A 22,575-nucleotide genomic window follows, 5' to 3' on the forward strand; every position below is an offset into this window, starting at 1 on the left:
ATATGGCAAGTGGTATATGGTTAGAGGTATGTTTCTTTTGTATATCTTGATGAATTTATTTATTGAGGTCTAAAATACAGGAGAAGGGCCTAATTTAGAGAAGATGTTGAGTTTAATTTTGCCTATAATAAATTCATACTCCATATAGATATTCAGGTGAATATAATCCTTTGTATTTAGATATAGAGCTTAAGAGAGAGATCAGGACTAGAGATTTAAATTTAGAAATAAAAATGTAGAGGATTATTAGGCAGGAGTGATGGCATCCACCTATAATCCCAGCTACTGGGGAGACTAAGGTGGGAGGATAGCTTGAACCCAGGAGTTTGAGGCTGCAGTGAGCTATGACTGTGCCACTGCACTCCAGTCTGAGTGACAGAGCACGACTCTGTCTTAAAAAATAAAATGTAGATAATATTGGAAACCTGGTATTTGAGGATATTACTCAGAAATGCCTCTGAAGCAACAAGAAAATAGGGCATGGGCAAAATTCTCAAAAGCAACATATTTAAAATTAACAAACTGTCAAAAATTTATATTAGCTTGCCATATTAATTAAATATGCATATTTTAAATTGTTAGAGATAAAAGGTGTATAATTAACAAGTTAGTACAAAGGAAAATTTGGTAATTAAAAAATTGAAAGTCAAGAAAGGAGCAAGGGAAACAAAATAAAAAGGAAGATAGCAGCTATACATCCACACATATCACTAAGTACAGTAAATGCAAATAAAATCAATGCTACAGTTAGATGACAAATATGTCTTCTGCTTGAAATGTAAATTGGTACAATCACTTTGGGAAACCCTTTGTCAGTGTCTGCTAAAGTTAAGCATATGTAAGCACTATCATCCTGCAATTGTACTCTTAAGTATATACCTTTAGAAACTAATACATGTCCCAGCTACTAGGGAGGCTGAGGCAGGAGAATGGCGTGAACACGGGAGGCGGAGCTTGCAGTGAGCTGAGATCGCGCCACTGAACTCCAGCCTGGGTGACAGAGCGAGACTCCGTCTCAAAAAAAAAACAAGAAACTAATACATGTAGGCACAAAAAGACCTGTTCATAACCATACTGTGTAATTCCCCCAAACTGACAAAAATCCAAATATCCATTATCAGCAGAATAGTTAAATAATATGATTGTATACTTATACAATGGAATATTATACAGTAACAGGAATGAACAACTACTACATATGTGAACATAGATGAATCTTACAAGCATAACCTAGAAAAACAAAACAAAACAAACACTATAGACACACAAAAAATCATGCACTATATGCCTCTATGTATATGTAACTCAAAAACCAGCAAAACGAATCCATGATGACTGAAGTCAAGTTATTGATTGTCTTAAGGGAATTAGTGACTGGAAAAAAGTAATAAACTCCTCATTTTGTATATTTGTTCTGAATACATCATTGTGTTTACTTTGGAAAAATTTACTAAGGTGTACGCTTATGATTTAGGATGTTGTATTTCAATAAAATGTTTTCTTAACAAATGTCGAACCTTCCTCAATAAGGCATAACTATGCCTATTAATTTCAGGGTGAGGGAAAAGCTTAGATTAAGTAGATTTGGGAATAAAGACAATATTTAATATTTGAGGGATATCCAATCTTAATTCTTGCAATTCTGCTGAAAATGTCAGACAGATTTCTAGAATCATTAAGCACATTATCTGGAGTTTATGTGGATTGAGGCTACAAATAGCTGGCTGTCAATTGGTCAATGAACTGGACATTATAACGTGATCCTTTTAGGAAATGTGCAAGCAATTCTTGGTATTGTTTGTAAAGTACTGTGAGCAGAAAATGTGAGACATATATAAAGTAATATTCTATTTATCAAACAATGAGGTATCACTGATCTGGTGTCCTGGTTTGCATCTAATTAAACTCATATTATTATAGATATTACTGCATGCCCTGTGCCACATATCGGTTTGGTCGTAAGAGAATCTTAAGTCTAAGTGCTCAGATCTGAGAGAATAAACTCTGTGTTTCCAAGAAGCCCTCAGGATAAAGTGTCTTTTCTGCCTTTTTCTTCTGACAACTAGTTAGTACTTTTTAAAAATTGAAATCTGACTCCACTTAGCTTGGGGCAACGCTGCTGTGGTCATCATGGATCACAAAGTATTGTGGCCTCTTTAGAAGTCTGAGTGAATAATTTAATTCTGGCCAATAAATATAATAAGTTCCTTCAGCCTACCCCTGCCCTTACTTGTGGGACCGATTAATAAAGGTGAAAAGTGAGTCATGTAAGTGGTGCATTGATTCTTTTAGAAGCCATTGAAATACTCTGACCACAAGGGAAATCATGGAGACAAGATTTGGCTGAGCTATATGGCCCATCAGGGATAGACCCGTGAGTGGAGTGCAGGAGGGTTGCAAACTCCTGTCTTCTCCAGATTCCAGCTAAATGCCTCCATTTAAAAAATGTTCTGGACAAATTATTTTTAATATTCAACCCTAAAGTTGAGTTTTTGGTTGACCAGGATGGTTGGGCCATGAAGCAGTGGTGGGATATAGGGAGAAATGAAGGACAAAATTTATGATGTCTAGTAGCAGGGCACATGGTTTCACATAAAGTAAATTCATTGCATGGTTTGTTAAAGATTCTAAGGACAAGAGGTGAGACATAAATATAAGTCAAATTGTTCATCAAATAAAACAATTTTCCTTGCAAATGGACATTCAATGATGACAGAAAAAAGATCAAATGAATGTAGCCTGATTTTTTCAGAATAAAAATGATTTTAAAATTTCCAATTCATGCTTCCATCCTTTATAACCAATAATATAAACAGATGCACAGGCATTAAAAACCAAAGCAAAACACTAGATTTTTTTTCAATTATCAAGAATTCTGATAGAGGAATCTCCCAAGAAAACTCTACTATATTCAATCCAGAAAGAGCTTATTGTATTTTATGTTTGCTTCCATTCTAAGAGACCCGTTCATGGTATATAAGTATTTTATGAGCCACTGCTTTATCTTCCAGAGAACTTCCAACACTAGTTACTTGTTAATTACCAACTATTTCATAGTTACTTTGAAATTCTAAAATAATAATTACTATGAACATATTCCATTATTTTATAAGAAGCCCCCTGTGATGCACATTTTATTAGCAGAACGAACATGATTGCTACTTTGCTTGTATGTTTTATTTATTTCCATACAGGTTTGATTCCTTTGCAGCTTCTCATTTTTGCCTGTTGTATAATTCATGATTTATACAATATTATAGTAGGTATATGACACCCTCATTTTATTAGCTACACTATAATTTCCACACCATATACAAATGAAGTTTGGCTGGGGAAAGTTTTGTTCATTTGTTTATTTATTTATTTAATTTTACCTTTTGGCATAAAACATATTTCTAAACCATTTCCTCAAGACACTTTTTGCACTTGAACCCATATTTTAAAGTTTCTGTTAACCTCCTTGGACACAAAATAACATTTTAAAAGACCAAACAACCACATTAATTGCTGTGGATTTCTGCATCATGTTGGTATCTAACAGGAAATTTGAAAATAATATGTTTATAAAAGCAAGAGCTAAGTAGAGTCTGACTTCAATCAATGGGAATTTGATATGTTGAAATTGAAATGCAGTCATACTTCATCAATTTACTTATGACATTTAATCAGAACTGGTATCATTTATGATATATATATACATATTTTTTGACAGGGTCTTGCTCTGTTGCCTAGGCTGGAGGGCAGTGGCACGATCTGGACTCAATGCAACCTCTGCCTCCCGAGCTCAAGCCATCCTCCCACTCAACCTCTCAAGTAGCTGGGACGGCAGGTGTGTACCACCACACCTGGCTAATTTTTGTAATTTTAGTAGAGGCAGGGTTTCACCATGTTGCCCAGGCTGGTCTCGAACTCCTGAATTGAAGCAATTCACCCACTTCAGCCTCCCAAAGTACTGGGATTACAGGTGTCAGCCACTGCGCCCGGCCCATTTTTGACACTTCCATCAATTATAGGATGTAAAGGAATTTATTTGTCCAATAGTGACTAAAGTACCACTAGCTCACTGAGATCAATTTTAAAAGGTTAAACATAGGGATTCAATTTTCAAACTATTTTAGCTTTTGTATTTTGAAAGGTTTGCACAAGAATTCAAGTTAAGACATTACTTTGGCTATAAAATTTCTGAAACCATTTCTTTAAAGTATCTGCTTTTTTTAGTAGTCCTCTCATTTTTTAAAAATTATACTTTAAGTTCTAGGTACATGTGCACAATGTGCAGGTTTGTTACATATATATACATGTGCCATGTTGGTGTGCTGCACCAATTAACTCATCATTTAGCATTAGGTAAGTTGGATTCCTAGGTATTTTATTCTCTTAGTAGCAATTGTGAAGGGGAGTTCACTCATGATTTGGCTTTTTGTTTGTCTGTTATTGGTGTATAGGAATGCTTGTGATTTTTGCACATTGATTTTGTATCCTGAGACTTTGCTGAAGTTGCTTATCAGCTTAAGGAGATTTTGGGCTGAGACGATGGGGTTTCTAAATATACAATCATGTCACCTGCAAACAGGGACAATTTGACTTCTTCTTTTCCTAATTGAATACACTTTATTTCTTTCTCCTGCCTGATTGCCCCAGCCAGAACTTCTAACACTATGTTGAATAGGAATGGTGAGAGATGGCATTGCTGTCTTGTACCAGTTTTCAAAGGGAATGCGTCCAGTTTTTACCCATTCTGTATGATATTGGCTGTGGGTTTGTCATAAATAGCTCTTATTATTTTGAGATACATCCCATCAATACCTAAATTATTGAGAGTTTTTAGCATGAAGGGCTGTTTAATTTGGTCAAAGGCCTTTTCTGCATCTATTGAGATAATCATGTGGTTTTTGCCTTTGGTTCTGTTTATATGCTGGATTACGTTTATTGATTTGTGTATGTTGAACCAGCCTTGCATCCCAGGGATGAAGCCCACTTGTTCATAGTGGATAAGCTTTTTGATGTGCTGCTGGATTCTGTTTGCCAGTATTTTACTGAGGATTTTTGCATCAATGTTCATAAGGGATATTGGCCTAAAATTCTCTTTTTTTGTTGTGTCTCTGCCAGGCTTTGGTATCAGGATGATGCTGGCCTCATAAAATGAGTTAGGGAGGATTCCCTCTTTTTCTATTGATTGGATTAGTTTCAGAAGGAATGGTAAAAGCTCCTCCTTGTACCTCTGGTAGAATTTGGCTGTGAATCCATCTGGTCCTGGACTTTTTTTGGTTGGTAAGCTATTAATTATTGCCTCAATTTCAAGCCTGTTATTGGTCTATTCAGAGATTCAACTTCTTCCTGGTTTAGTCTTGGGAGGGTGTATGTGTCAAGGAATTTATCCATTTCTTCTAGATTTTCTAGTTTCTTTGCATAGAGGTGTTTATAGTATTCTCTGATGGTAGTTTGTATTTCTGTGGGATTGGTGGCGATATCCCCTTTATCATTTTTTATTGCGCTTATCTGATTCTTCTCTCTTTTCTTCTTTATTAGTCTTGCTAGCAGTCTATCAATTTTGTTGATCTTTTCAAAAAAACAGCTCCTGGATTCATTGATTTTTTGAAGGATTTTTTGTGTCTCTATCTTCTTCAGTTCTGCTCTGATCTTAGTTATTTCTTGCCTTCTGCTAGCTTTTGAATGTGTTTTCTCTTGCTTCTCTAGTTCTCTTAATTGTGATGTTAGGGTTTCAATTTTAGATCTTTCCTGCCTTCTCTTGTGGGCATTTAGCGCTATAAATTTCTCTCTACACACTGCTTTAAATGTGTCCCAGAGATTCTGGTATGTTTTGTCTTTGTTCTCATTGGTTTCAAAACATCTTTATTTCTGCCTTCATTTCATTATGTACCCAACAGTCATTCAGGAGCAGGTTGTTCGGTTTCCATGTCGTTGAGCGGTTTTGAGTGGGTTTCTTAATCCTGAGTTCTTGTTGCTTGCACTGTGGTCTGAGAGACAGTTTGTTATAGTTTTTGTTCTTTTACATTTGCTGAGGAGTGCTTTACTTCCAACTATGTGGTCAATTTTGGAATAAGTGCGATGTGGTGCTGAGAAGAATGTATATTCTGTTGATTTGGGGTGAAGAGTTCTGTAGATGTCTATTAGGCCCGCTTGATGCAGAGCTGAGTTCAATTCCTGGATATCCTTGTTAACTTTCTGTCTCGTGGATCTGTCTTATGTTGACAGTGGGGTGTTAAAGTCTCCCATTATTATTGTGTGGGAGTCTAAGTCTCTTTGTAGGTCTATAAGGACTTTTTTTATGAATCTGGGTGCTCCTGTATTAGGTGCATATATATTTAGGATAGTTAGTTCTTCTTGTTGAATTGATCCCTTTACCATTATGTAATGGCCTTCTTTGTCTCTTTTGATCTTTGTTAGTTTACAGTCTGTTTTATCAGAGACTAGGATTGCAACCCCTGCTTTTTTTTTGTTTTCCATTTGCTTGGTATGTCTTCCTCTATTCCTTTATTTTGAGCCTATGTGTGTCTCTGCACGTGAGATGGGTCTCCTGAATACAGCACACTGATGGTTCTTGACTCTCTATCCAATTTACCATTCTGTGTCCTTAAATTGGAGCATTTATCCCATTTACATTGATGGTTAATATTGTTATGTGTGAATTTGATCCTGTCATTATGATGTTAGCTGGTTATTTTGCTCGTTAATTGATGCAGTTTCTTCCTAGCATCAATGGTCTTTATAATTTGGCATGTTTTTGCAGTGGCTGGTACTGGTTGTTCCTTTCCACGTTTAGTGCTTCCTTCAGGAGTTCTTTTAGGGCAGGCCTGGTGGTGACAGAATCTCTCAGCATTTGCTTGTCTGTAAAGGATTTTATTTCTCCTTCACTTATGAAGCTTAGTTTGGCTGGATATGAAATTCTGGGTTGAAAATTCTTTTCTTTAAGAATGTTGAATATTGGCCCCCACTCTCTTCTGGCTTGTAGAGTTTCTGCCGAGAGATCTGCTGTTAGTCTGATGGGCTTCCCTTTGTGGGTAACCCGACCTTTCTCTCTGGCTGCCCTTAACATTTTTTCCTTCATTTCAACTTTGGTGAATCTGACAATTAAGTGTCTTTGAGTTGCTCTTCTTGAGGAGTATCTTTGTGGCGTTCTCTGTATTTCCTGAATCTGAATGTTGGCCTGCCTTGCTAGGTTGGGGAAGTTCTCCTGGATAATATCCTGAACAGTGTTTTCCAACTTGGTTCCATTCTCTCCATCACTTTCAGGTACACCAATCAGACGTCGATTTGGTCTTTTCACATAGTCCCATATTTCTTGGAGGCTTTGTTCATTTCTTTGTATTCTTTTTTCTCTAAACTTCTCTTCTCACTTCATTTCATTCATTTGATCTTTAATCACTGATAAACTTTCTTCCAGTTGATCGAATCAGCTACTGAAGCTTATGAATTCCTCACGTAGTTCTTGTGCCATGGTTTTCAGCCCCATCAGGTCATTTAAGGTCTTCTCTATGTTGTTTATTCTAGTTAGCCATTCGTCCAATCTTTTTTCAAGGTTTTCAGCTTCTTTGCAATGGTTTCAAATGTCATCCTTTAGCTCGGAGAAGTTTGTTATTACAGATCTTCTGAAGCCTTCTTCTCTCAACTCGTCACAGTCATTCTCCGTCCAGCTTTGTTCCATTGCTGGTGAGGAGCTGCATTCCTTTGGGGGAAAAGAGGCGCTCTGATTTTTAGAATTTTCAGCTTTTCTGCTCTGGCTTCTCTCCATCTTTGTGGTTTTATCTACCTTTGGTCTTTGATGATGGTGATATACAGATGGGGTTTTGGTGTGGATGTCCTTTCTGTTTGTTAGTTTTCCTTCTAACAGTCAGGACCCTCAGCTGCAGGTCTGTTGGAGTTTGCTAGAGGTCCACTCCAGACCCTGTTTGCCTGGGTATCACCAGCAGAGGCTGCAGAACTGCAAATATTGCAGAATGGCAAATGTTGCTGCCTGATCGTTCCTCTGGAAGCTTCATCTCAGAGGGGCACCTGGCCGTATAAGGCCCTTACTGGGAGGTGCCTCCAAGTTAGGCTACTTGGGGGTCCGGGACCCACTTGAAGAGGCAGTCTATCCATTCTCAGATCTCAAACTCCGTGCTGGGAGAACCACTACTCTCTTAAAAGCTGTCAGACAGGGACATTTAAGTCTGCAGAAGTTTCTGCTGCCTTTTGTTTAGCTATGCCCTGCCCCCAGAGGTGGAGTCTACAGAAGCAGGCAGGCCTCCTTGAGCTGCGGCGGGCTCCACCAAGTTCGAGATTCCTGGCTGCTTTGTTTACCCACTCAAGCCTCAGCAATGGCAGGCGCCCCTCCTCCAGCCTTGCTGCCACCTTGCAGTTCAGTCTCAGACTGCTGTGCTAGCAGTAAGCAATGCTCCATGGGCATGGGACCCTCCAAGCTATGTGGGGGATATAATCTCCTGGTGTGCCGTTTGCTAAGATCATTGGAAAAGCACAGTATTAGGGTGAGAGTGACTCAATTTTCCAGGTGCCGTCTGTCACAGCTTCCCTTGGCTAGGAAAGGGAATTCCCCGACCCCTTGTGCTTCCCAGGTGAGGTGATGCCTCACCCTGCTTCGGCTCACGGTCCATGGGCTGCACCCACCATCCTGCATCCACTGTCCTACAAGCCCCAGTGAGATAAACCTGGTACCTCAGTTGGAAATGCAGAAATCACCTGTCTTCTGTGTCACTCATGCTGGGAGCTATAGACTGGAGCTATTCCTATTCAGCCAACTTGGAGGATGGCCTTCCACCCTCTCAATTTTTATTGAGCATCCACTACCTGCTGCACAGTGTGCTAGGCCATAAAAGATGGTCAAAACCAAGGTCTGGTGTTAAAAACACAGGAATAGGAGGATAGTGGTTCTAAAATAGCCAGATGGTTTTTGAGGAAGCATAGCCTATTGGAAAGGATATCGGACAGAAGATTGGGAAGGAAGGTTACAGCCAAAATATAGGATGCATTAAATGTTAGGCTAAGGAATTCATTTGGAGTAATAATTAATGTTATCAGGTTCTACTTAAACTATTTCTCTAGCCTCCTAACTGATATCTTTGCTCCCAGGCTCATCTAATATTTGTCCACCCATCAAGGTGAGAATGGTTTTCCAAATTGTAAATCTGCTCCAATCACTCTTTTATATACCTTTCTACACAGTTTCTGATTTCTTAAAATCCAAACTCCTGAGCTAAGCACACAAGGCCATTCATGTTCTGTCACCTGATTTCTTCCACAGCTCATTTCATTTATCCCCACCTGATCTTCCAGCTTCTTAAAGTATCTTAAAAGCATCATATTTTCTCAGTTTGCAACGAAGTCCTCTCTGAACAAAAAGGCTCCTGGATACCATTTTCATCTGTGTCCTTCATTTCTTTCTAAAAAGAGCTCATAGAGCATCCTTCTTTTGGATGTCCACTCTTACAAAGTCAGTTTAGTTTAGGCATTTCCACTCTGTGCTGCCATGGAATGCCACAGAATGCTGTACATACCTCTATTTTGAAAATTCTATTATCAAATTGCCCACTTATTTAAAAGTTTTCCCCTAATTCACTGTGACCTCCTTGAGGAAAGAGATTTCGGCTTTTCTCTTTATGTAGAAGGACTACAATGGATGTTCAAATACATATTGGATAAAAGGATGCTTAAGCAATATGTGGCATGATTTGGGATGTGCTTTAGAGAAATTAATCTAGCAACAGTGAGAATTGGTTAACAGAGACAAAAGAATACTGAAATGTGGGAGACCAGGAAAAGTTGAGGAGGTCAATGTCACAAACATTTTGGCCTTATCAGTAGCTAATAATTACTAATGTCACTATGCAGACTCTCCTGTGAGAACTATTTTTGCTCTTATGGCTTTGACTATTACCCATAGCTAGATTACTTCCAAATCAATATTTCCAGTCTTTATCTGCCTTATAAATTTCAGAGAGGCACTGGAATGGAGTAGAAATATGGTGTTTGGAGTCAAATAGATCTGAGTTTCTATTGGGACTCTGACGTTCAACACTATTTGTTGAGCTAGTCTTCACCAACATATTAAAAAAGTCAGAGCACTGGGCTTTTTCTGGGCAAGAGGGACAATTTTTATGATGAGGAATAAAGTGTAAATTGGGTAAGGTTTACAACAGAGTCCTCCTATGTCCAATTTCAGTGCTTTCTTTCAATCTTCACATCCTGAGAAAGATCCTTCTAAAATCCAAGTCTAATCTTGGTAGTCCCAAATTTAAAAATCCTTCAATGGTTAATCTGAAGAATACAGTCTAATATTTCTAGTCCAGCCCAAAAGCATAAGTCTTTGCCTTTCTTTCCAGTCTCATGCTCAAGCCATGGTCTCTTATGTGGCCCAGATAGTGCCACTGCTTTCTTGAATTCATGCCTTGGTAGGACTGTTTCTTTTATCAGGGTTCATTTTTAATTCTTCTCTTGATGAACATCTTCATTCTTCATGATAAGCCTAACTGTAGTTTTGGGGATGGAGGCAATTTCTGAATCTGTAATTAAGGGCATTAATTTCCTCAAAGTGTATGTTAACGTGCATATTAAACTGCCCTCAGGTTTACGTAACTATCCAAATAAAATGTATGTGGAATCTTTTATGTGGCTTATACATTTCAGGTTATGGAGGGCTATAATGGCAGAGCAAGACACACATGGTCCTTTCACAAAGCATGCGATGTGAGCTAGTTGAAGTATATGAGTTATTTATGTGTAAACTTCACTCATGTTTAAGTGGACATTCCACTGAAATTTACATGGAAGCCTCTATATGACTCATAAAATACTAGGTACTGAGGTTGCAGTGGTGACCATAAAATACTAGGTACTGAGGTTACAGTGGTGACCAAAAAACACATAGCCCTTTCCTCAAGGAGGTTACATTTTGGTTGATAAAAGAAGGTTCAGCTAAATAAGGTAAAATAAGCTTCTATTTAAAGCAGGGCAGAGAAAGATCTTCCAGATGTTTTTAACTTCTTCCTTGTAATGGAATAGAATGGTGATAATGCTTATTGTGCTCCAAGATTACAAACTAGATAAGAGATATGTGCTATCCCAGTGCCAGACTCTCAGGGGAGACAGATGAAGCAGCATTGCCTTCAAGGTAATATCAGTACGAATGCTGCATTCCATGCGGATGTATTCGTAGCATTTCAACCACCAGTCAGCTTTGAATCTGCATTCTAGAATATCCAGAATCTCATTTCTAATGCCTGAGGAGTTCACAGCCATAGAAGTTGAGTCATTGTTCAAAGTACTGTATCTTAAACTCAATTAAAGGATGTTTAGGCAATCCTGGCCAAAGGAAAAAAAAAAGAAAAAAAAAGAAAGGAAGGAAAGAAAGAAAAAAGAAAACCAAGAAATGCAGGTATATTCTAAATGAAAATGGGTCACTCTAAATCAGTTATCCAGGATGGTTTGTCCATCTCAGCAAGAAAATAGAGTAACTTGCTTTCAGCTATTTGGAGAAAAATAAAATTTTGCAATTCTAATAAATAATGAAAATACCTCCCTGGAGTTTTTGAGTCTATTCTTAAATTTATCCATTTTGGAATATAAATTCCTTTAGGGCAAATATTATATTATGTATAACAACAAGAAATGGCACCTGCTTTATAAATATTTTAGAAACCCCAGAAACTAATTGCTGGGGGAGGGGATTCATTGGTTATTAGTTCCACAAGAAGAAGCAACTGTTGCAGTAGCACCAATGTGTAGGATGATTCAAATCCTAGACTCAGAGATAAATTGAACCAGATTGCTAGTTAGGATAGTGATGAAAACGAAGAGCTATTTCTTCTTCTCCAGTCTTCAGAAAAGATATTCTTTAGATATTTCATTATATTATCTCTATGGCAATGTTTCTCAACCATGGCCACATATTAGAATTATCTGGAGTGCTTATAAAAGATACTAATGGCTAAATGTCACTCCTGGAAATTCTGGGCTAGGGTTTAGACATTCTGGTGTATGCAATCAGGGTCAAAAATCACTGCTCTATGGGGTGTTACTTACATTTGTTTTTCATTTTATGTAGAATGAACTCATGGTGACAGCCAAGGGTCATTTTTCCAGGTCAATGTCGCTCTGGCTTACCTTCCCGTGTCCTCACAGGATTAAACTGCTGCTTAGGTCCATGTAGCAATCTTCATCCTCAGATATTAGCAGTCCTGAAATGAGTACTGCTGCTGCTAAGACCCATAGGTTGATTCCAATCCTCTGATAGACTAGCCCTGATTTTTTAAAAACATCTGGGTTGTAGGAATCTGTAAGTGATTCTTGAATCTGTTTATACTGGTTCATAAAGTAGGAACAACTATATATATATATATATATATATATATATATATATATATATATATAAAATACTTGGTGTTATGGCTGAATGTTGCCTCCTCAGATTTGTGTGTTGAAGTTCTAATGCCCAGTAATTTGGAATGTAACTGTACTTGGAGTTAGAATATTTAAAGAAGTAATTGCCTTGAAAAGGAGGTAATTAATGTGGGCCCCAATCCAATAACTGGTATCCTTATAAGAAGAAGAAATATGGACACACACATGTACTGAGGAAAGGAAAGATGATGTGAAGGCAGGAAGAAGACAGGCATCTACAAGTCTAAAAGAGAAGATCAAAAGAAGCCAGTGCTGCTGACACTTTGATCTCAGATTTCAAGACTCCAAAAATAAATTTATGTTGTTGAAGTCACCCAGTCCGTGGTATTTTCTATGGCAGCCCTAATATATGAATGCAATTGATTACTGCAAAATTCATGGTGGTAGAAATTTGCTGATGTCCTCCATAACATTCACTTTTGGGAGAGCCTTTTTTCCCAATAAAAATATCCTAATTTACTGTTTAGAAATTAATTATTTCTCCATTCTTTGCCAGGTAGTTTTTCCTAACTCAACTTCCCACTCTAAAAATGGAGTCTGGTTTATGCAATCATAGCTCATTCTTCAGTATATTGGGATGGACATTTAAAACCACCAGAACCAGTGATACGCAGTGAGGTATTTTATAAGGCTTCTAGATTAGGAAAAAATCCTTTCCCCATGCAGTTATAAAAACAAGACATTCTCTTTCTACTGGACATACCTGGTGAATGGTAGAGCTCTGGATTTACCCCTCATTTTTTTTTAACAGTGAGAAAAACTTGACTGAGAATGAGACTAATGGGTAATCAGTGCAGAAATATAACTAGGAAAATGGAATTTTAGTTATATCTTTTAAACTCTTGATCAAAGTCCACCTGATTGAACAACTTTTGGAGTATTTAGTATTGTGAAGAAATAAACCTTCATGGTTAAGCATGTTGAATTGGGTTTTCTTTTATTTATTGACATACAAATAGTCCGATATGGTGCATTGTTACTCTATGAGATTCTCTCAAACATTGTTGTCATATTATGCTTACACAGAATCCAGTCTTTACTCTGGTCCACAAAGTCTTATATTGCCTGGAGTCTTGCCTATTTCTTTAATTCTATCTCCTACTACACTTAACCTGATTCATTCTGCCTTAAATACATTGGCCTTCCCAATAGGACCAAGTTAATTTCCACCTCGGGACTTTTGTAAGTGCTCCCTCATCTGCCAGAATATTCTTCCTCCAGATCTTCATATGGTCTGCTCATTTCCTCATTTCATTAAGTCTCTACAATGAGAGTTAAATTTGTGTTCATCTTGTTTACTACTCTCTCTCAAGTGTTTGGAATACTGCCTGTTACATCATAAGCACCCAGTAATAGCGCAAATGAATGAGTGACTTAAAACAATGAAAAATACTCTTCCTGTTCTGACTTTTGAAGACCTCTCAGATATTTTCCAATGAGAGACATGGCTTGAGTTATGTATCTATGTCGACATCTTGAAGCACAGAGAGTTGATGTCAGTGGAGATTTGGGACAATTACCATGCTCTTGCTTCATACGTTTGTTTTAAGGTCTTCAAATAAGTCAAGAAAGATAGATGCAGGCTAATTCTGCTGGCAAGAAGCACTCCTTAGAGTCTGCAACTTCACAGGGCTCAAATGATCCAGAGTCACCTGAATTTAATGAAATATCCCCAAGCCAAGTCTTAGAATTACAGTCTTTGGCAATTAATGCTTTTGTATTTAGATAAAAGAGCTATTGGGATTGTGAACTCAACTTATGCTGTAATTAAACAACCCCGATGATCAGATTTTGAACTAAATTTTTGGCTAAATCAACCTTTAGAGAGAATGTCTTCTATGGTTTTTTGGCCTACTGACTGTGGCTTGAGCTAAGAATTTCAAAATATTGCTTATAATTTTATTTCTTTAAATGTAGAGAATAGCACATTCTTTTTATGTATTCTCACATAACATTCTTTAGCAGCCACTCTTTGATATGCTAAAGTTCCTCCTTTCATAGGCACTTCCTTGCAGGTGTTAATACCACAGGAAACAATTTTATAACGTTTTTGTTGATGTGTCCCTTGGATCACCAATATCCTATTTTCTAATGACATCTGGAACTCATTTCCTTGAAACCCAAGCAGGTGAGATAATCAATACCAGATTCCATCCTTGATGATCTGTCTGCATCTAGTGTGTGTGTGTGTGTGTGTGTGTGTGTGTGTGTAATTTGTTGGATTTTAATTGTAAGAAACTGAAACCACTTAAAATTTTTTAAGCAGAAGGAGATTTAATAAAAGAAACAGGTGCTTATGGTATCAGTGGAGGGGTGAAGGAGTGGAATCTGGTCAGCAACTCCAGTAATGACTCTTGAGCACAACCACTGAATTAGCCCACCAGGGGTGTAGCTGCCTCTGCCATAATCTGTTTTCCATGTTTGGACTCAGAGTGATGTCGTTCAAATGTAATATGAGCAGCCTATGACAAAGTCCAAAATAATTAATGGACTTCCTTTGCTCTTTGGATAAAGAACAAATTTCTTACTATAACTTTTCAGGTCCCTTGTGGTGTAGACCATACCCTCTACTGTGAATTTTCCTCACACTATGTTTCCCATTTCCTGCATGCCAGCCACACTGTTTTCTATCTTTTTTGCTTTCCATGCTCTCTCATAGGAGGAAACTTGGCAAACTTTGGTAGAGAGGGTCTGTAGTTTCACAGGGTTCAAGTAATGCAGAGTCATTTTGATTTAACAAGACATCCCTATGCCAGGTCTTAGGACTGCAATCTTTGGCAATTAATGTTCTCGTATTTAGATTAAAAAGCTGATGAGACTGTGCACACATCTATCTATCCCATCCACTTTTAATTTTCTGGCTCCCTTGTAGTTAGGCTTTATGATATGATTTTGGATTCCAGTAATCAGGTATAGCTATTTAACCTTTATATTCCGAAAGTGAAGTAAAAGTCATTTTCTTGCTGTTTAGGTGTCTCAGTGAAAAGTACAAGGCTTGAGAATATTGAGTGTTTCAGTAGCAGTATTCCAGGTCCAGTAATTAGCTTGAGGGATTGTTGGTCCTGAAAAATTCCCTACCTTTCTGATTGTGACAACTTTGCTTTTGTTTTTAATAATAGTTTGCTGCATTTGTAATTTGTTTTTTAGAAAAAAATTATTTTGTATAAAGCAATTTGTGCATTTTACTCCATTGTTTACCAGCTTCTATTGTGGTTGTTTCAATTTCTGCTGTTATTCTAATTGTTATTGCTTTCAGAAAATCTGTTTATTTCTGTCTGATTCCTTTATTTTTTATTTCTCTGAACTTTGATGTCCTGCACTTTCACTACAACAGGTTTATATGGGAATTTCTTTTCATTTATCATGCCTAATACGTACTGTGATTCTTGGATATGTGGATTTGTGATTGAGAGATACAATTTTACTTAGTCTGAAAAACTTCCATCCATTATATCTACACATACTGTGCCTCCATTCTTTATTTTTTGAACTCGATTCATATGTATTTTATACATTTTCAGTCTTTTATGCATATTTCAAACATTTAATCTTGCATCAGTATACTACATTCTGTATCATTTTATTGGATTTATCTTCAGGTTTGTTAAATCTGATGTTAAATTGGTCCATTATTATTTTTCATTTGAAGAGCTATAGTTTGTATCTCTAGCTGTCCTTTTTTATTTATCTCGTCTATCTATTGATTACTCATAGCTTCTTACTGCAAACTAATCTTTGACATTGCATTATTCATTTCTGCATAGGATTTACATATATGACTATATATATCTGTGTCTTATAATCTCAATATTTGAAGTTCTTGGGGGTCTAAATATATTACTTGTTGTTTCTACTGACTTTCATTCATAGGAGCCACTTCCTTAATTGCTTAGTAGTCCTTTTAGTGGTAAATAGATGGCTTTACCTTAACCTGTATCACTTGAATTGAGAAAGATTTCCTCCAGACAGGAACTATTGATGGTCAGGTTACATGACCCATCTGGGATCACTACAATCTCTGTATGAGTTTAGTTTGTCCCATATGTATCCTGGTAGGTAACCCAATTCACAGGAGGAACAAAGCTTTGCAGCATGAGGGCTCTGATGCAGCATCCATATTCCAAGGAAGTCTGCCTATTTAGGTTCCCAGTCATTCTATCTGCAATTCCCTGATGCTGAAGCCTAGGTCATATTTTAGAAAGTGACAAATATCTTTGGAGAAAACTCTCCTACTTTTGTGAGATTGCTTTGAAGATTTTTCAAATGAAGTATACATTTGTTTTTCTACAGTGTAATAATTCCACAGAATGCCCAGTCATCTATATGCCAAAAGCTGGTCTATAGTTATTTAAGATCGATGATATTATTCAAAATTATGAGACAACAGAAGACTTTGAGATATTTAGGAATTTTTATAAGCATAGTCTTACTCTAAAACAATTAAGGACACAAAAATCAGATCTTTTACTGTAAGACTTTGTGCTAAGCTCAGGCAGAAGGAGTTCGATGCAGCATTATGATCTTTGTTTCTTCTCTCCTGCTCATTCCTCTTAATTCTATTTCCAATATCACACCCAGGAGTCTCATGCAAACCTCTCCTTTTGCCTCCACAAGTCAAGTGAATTTCTTAATTGTAAATATGGTTTTCCCTTTGTTGAAATTATGGAGAATTTTAGGGTGGTTTTTTCCTCTGGGATAACCAATACATCGTTCTCATTGTCTCTCTCCTCTCTGATTCCCATGGCAGGTATCATTATTTGTTACAGTAGTTTGTGTTGTTGTTATTGTTGTACAAAGACTTCCAATTCTTTTTAATGCAGAACTCCAAACATTCAAAGCCACTGAATTGGAGTTGGTGCTTCAGGCAAAACCTGACTTTATAACAGGCATGAAGTCCACTTAGGAGAAACCCAGGAGAACCCAACTGGGGAGGATTTTTGTATGTTTCTTCTCTCTGCTTCATATCTGGAGACACTATGGCAATGTTGAAAAAAATGGATATATGCAGCCAAGATGAGAAATTAAGCTTTTAAATTGAAGTTATAATACTCATACAGAAGAGTGAGTAAAATATAAATTGACAGATAATTGTATTATCACTATAAACATTATCACTGCACAGCTATACTGTATATGTAGATGTAATTTGTTCACTTTATGGCTATATTGAGTTCTGTTGAATTAACTTACCACAAGTTACTTTTTCATTTTACTGCGATGGACAGTAGGGCTGTTTCTAGTATTGTCTATTGAGAATAGTGCTGCTGCTCTATGTGATGACTCAAGTTAATAAAATTGTATTATATTAGGGATTTTCATTAAATAAGTTGATTTTAGCTGCATTTGTTATGAAAAACTATGTGAAATGATAGATATGTTGATCTTCTTCACCATAGCAACTATTTTACTATCAACACATACCCCATAACATCATGTTGTAAATCTCAAATAAACACAAATGGGAAATTTATTTTAAGAATAGTACTGCTATTTAAAAAATAGTTATTGTCCCTGATTTTTTGGACCATGTGCATACACATTCCTGTTGGGTACATGCCTAATTGTAAAATAGCTAAGTTATTGGTAGAATAAAATTTATCATTCAAACCAGTACACTTTGAGAGTAAAAAAAAAAAGGTATTATATGTCATTATACCGGAGCAACAGGTATAAATTGATTTATTTTGTGCAAATTAGGATATGTGAATATTCTGTTCATAGGATATGCATATGTCCAAATTTAGTAGATAATGCTATATATTTTTCTGAGATTATATACATTCCATTCCCACCAGAACCATATAAGAGGTCCAGTTCTTCACATTTTCAACAACACTTTGGTATTAGATGATGCGTAGTATTTTCTCATTTTGTTTTTAATTAACATTTCTGTGATTATTGATGTTAAGCAGTTCAAATATGTAATGGTAACTTGGAAAACAACTTTTGGGAATGCCAGTTTTAGTCTCTTGCCCGTTTTTTTCTACAATGTGTCTGTTTCTGTATTGGTTTGTAGATTTGTTTTTATATCCTGGAGAGAAGCCAAAATGCATTTATATGTATTTCCATATAGATTTTAAAATTAGCTTGTCAAGATGAATACCAACACCAGAAACAAAAGCCATTTCATTTTGATTGGGATTGCTTTTAACCGATAGATCTAACTGGAGGAAAGCGATACCTTTATAAGTGAGTTATCGGTGGTCTTTTGACCCCTATGGTTTCATAAGAAATTCTTCTTTGAAAAAAGAGATAATAAGGAATGCAAGATGCCATTGCTTCACTTCCCAAGCCTAACTTGGAGCAGAGGGTGATGGCATTAGAGAGTCCTGCATGCTTGTTGGTCTTTCTTCTCCTGTGTCTATCCATTTCCAAGGTAAGAATAGTCCATTGTTGGTACAAATTGCTTCAAAGAAGATGCTATAATGTCATTGCAGAATTCCCTTGTGAACCAATCTATGGCGAAATCATTCTAACAGTATAATCCAGAAATTGAATTAGAAAATCAGAAATCGTTTGGTCATCTGGAACTACACGTAAACTATTAACAAAGAGGTTATCTACCATTCTTTCCACTGCCAACGGCTCTTGTTGCATCATTCTCTCAGCATTTTTCAGTATGAAGCACCAACTTGATCCACTTTTATAGTCACAAAATCTTTGTTTTTTTCCATATTTGTAAATCTCTGCATTTTTTATGACCATCTGTTCATTTTCTGTTTCCCCGGATACAGAGTACAGTTCAATCCCAGATACTCCATTTTTTTCCTCTTTATTTTTATTCAAGCCAAATTCTATTTTTTTTTCTTCTTTTTTTTTTTTTTTTTCCCTCCTGGAGAGGAGGAGTTAACTCCAGGACCTAATAGTATTCCATCTAAAGTGATAGCCACTTATTTCTCTTGCATACCATGAATATTTCCTTTCCTATCTTCCCACATCCCAGTTCTCATTAACATGGCTCCAGATTTCACTCATGCTGGTGAAATGATTTCTGTCAATCTTCCTTCAGTAATTATCTTAATTTCCACAGAAAGCTCTTTTTATCCTAAAGGTTCAGAGACCCATTCTGTAAAAATGATTGTGATTTTTTTTTTCAAGCTTTCAAGTTGTTTTGTTTGCAGTTTTCTGGGTGACTATGAGAAGGATGTTATAGCCAGAGCATCACAAGACAAGGGCTGGGCAAACACTCTCAAACCCTTCTTTATTCTTTCCTAAGACACATTCCCCAGATATGCTGCTACTTTTTCTGTACTAACAAATTCCCTAGCACTGGCCCTTTTTGCTCCCCATAAAAACTATGATTTTCAAGCAACTAACCAATTATTGTATCTTCATCGAAAACATACATGCCAAGCAGCTGGATGGGAGCTGTGTAGTGTGGCATTTAAACTTGAGTGTTTTGGAGTGAGAAGGCCTGGGTTTCAATCCCATTCTCTCAAATAATCAAGTACAGTTACCTTAATCAGGTAATGCTAATGCACACTGTAACAAACTACCTTACAATTTCAGTGCTTAACACAACACAAGTGCATGTATTTCTAGCTATCATAAAATCCAGTTCCGATGTTCCTCAGCTATCCTGGGGAGCCCTACTCCAGACGGTGACTAAGAGATCATGCCCTTTCTGTGTAGTGATGTCTGCTATCCCCTGGATGTTCTCCTGAATCCCTGCATTTATCTGGGCATCAGTGTGTGGCAAACCATAGATGATCTCACAGAACATTTGGGGTGCAAAGAGAGAAGAGGTGAATGTTATTTCCATTCACATTTTGTTGGGTATAACCAGAAATATGGCCTGATCTGGATGCAAGGATAATGAAAATTACAGTCTTCCATGTTCCGAGGTGAAAATTAAATGGTTAATACCGGGAAAGTTTCTTTATTGAAGTTTCTTCAAATGTTAAGACGGAGCTAATAGTGGTCCTCACCTCATAGGTTGGTGTGAAAATTTCTGACTATAAGAAGTATGTGATAAATGTTTATTATTATTATACTTGGAACAGGTGGCACGATGGCTTTTGAGACCAAACTCCATTTGCAGTAACATCAAAAGCTCTTGAAATATTGGGAGCCCCAGGGGCGGCAAAGGAGCTGAGAAAACAACTTGACATTTACAGCCCAAAAGGGTGGGGATAGGAGTGCCTGCTTCCGCTGCTGACGAGGCAGCAAAGAGACCTACAGATTGTTACCGGACTGCTCCACAAAACAGGTTTTTATTACGAGATCACTTTCATTTACACCAAAACAAGAGATGTTCTTAACCTGAAACCCTTAAAATCCTGAGACTCTAAGACGGGGCGGGGAGAGAGAGTGCTATGAACACTGTGAAACAGTATGTAAGTAAATGTCCATCATTCTAAGAACATTTTTCCTAAAGAGAGAATTTCTAGTGTCACCACCTTTAAAAAGGGTTGTGTCTTATAAAAATCGAGAACTATTGGTCTTAAAGGACAAATGGTCTAAAATGTATATGCCATGGTTAGTATTTAGTTAATTACCCATGGGGGCTTATTTTGGATGGAGAGAGTGAGAAGGTATTAGGAAAAGGGCAGTTTCCCTCCTCATCCTGTCTGTTGTCTCCTGTGTCTGCCCTGTTGTGTTGCAAGCAAAAGCTGTGGAGGTGGTGATGTCTTTATTTTGCACTTTTCAGATGGGGGTTTTCCTGACATTATTACATGGGGCACTGCATTTCTAGACTTCTCCTTTTGTCATTGATTTTATCTTTTTAAAAATTTGCACTGACGATGTTCATGTGCTGTTTCACTGTTGGAGCCCATTTTCCTTAATTGAATTATATTGACTAGATGCTATCACAGCCTCTGTTCATCCTACAGAGCATTTTGGACTCTCTTCTAATGCTACAAGTTTTGATCAGTTGGAGCTCACTTCTCTGCTTCATTGCTAAATGGATTTTATTTTTTTAATGAGTGGAGGACACCTCCAGTCCTTTACTCCGACAGTTTTCGTAGTGACTCATTACTCCGGCGAATCTGCTATCATGATGTTGTTTTCTGTGAGTGTCTGCAGACTTAGGTCAGACACTGGTCTTATAAGTTGAAAATATTTACCTAATGGAGGGTTCACATTAGATTTAGGGTCTATTGACAAATTAGACATTATCGAAAAAGGCAAAATCCTGTTTTTCAAAAACAAATACAAGAAAAACAGATATCTATAATTCTAAGTAGATGGCAAAAATCCATGGTTTTGTAGAAATATATATTAAAAGAAAGGCAGAATGCTTTGATCAAAAAAGACTGAGCCCCAAATGCCGGGTTGGTTTGTCCTCTCGTTCTCCTTCTTCCCTCTACCAGGCCTTCCATCTCAGTAAATCCCATCATCATCTTGCCAGGTGTTTAAGCTTCGAACCTGGAGTCTTTCTGGATTGTTTTGTCTCCTTCAACATCCATAGCTTTTAGCAAGTCTTTTAAATTTCTACCTTCAAAATATATTTCTTTTTTTTGTTTTGTTTTGTTTTGAGGTGGAGTCTCGTTCTGTCGCCCAGGCTGGAGCGCAGTGGCGCAATCTCGGCTCACTGCAACCTTCGCCTCCCGGGCTCAAGCGATTCCCCTGCCTCAACCTCCTGAGTAGCTGGGACTACAGGCGCATGCCACCACGCCCGGCTAATTTTTTGTTCTTTAGTAGAGATGGGGTCTCACCATGTTGGCCAGTATGGCCTTGATCTCCTGACCTCGTGATCCACCTGCCTCGGCCTCCCAGAGTGCTGGGATTACAGGTGTAAGCCACTGCGCCCGGCTCAAAACATATTTAAAATCTGCCCATATCAGTCCATCTACACTGCCACCACCTCTCCCATGCCATGCTATTTCTACAAGTCCCTAATCCTCCCAGTGGGCTTGTTTCCTTCCACTCTCGCCCAGTCTGATCCATTCTTTATACAGAATCAACAGTGATCTTGCTCACATGTCAACCAGAGTATGGTATTCCCTGTTTAAAACTCTTCGATGACCATCAATGCATTTAAAATAAAATCAAAACACCTTATGTTGGTCTGCAGAACCCCAGCTCTCTTCTATCTCATACCATGGCACTCTATGCTTGGTTCACTAAGCTTCTATTTCTGGAAAATACCATGCCAATGCTGGCATCAGAGCCTTTGAACATGCTTCCGTCTCTGCCTGATAGGTTCTTATCCTTCAT

This window comes from Pan troglodytes, chromosome 7, assembly GCF_028858775.2.
Source record: "Pan troglodytes isolate AG18354 chromosome 7, NHGRI_mPanTro3-v2.0_pri, whole genome shotgun sequence".
NCBI classification, from domain to species: Eukaryota; Metazoa; Chordata; class Mammalia; order Primates; family Hominidae; genus Pan; species Pan troglodytes.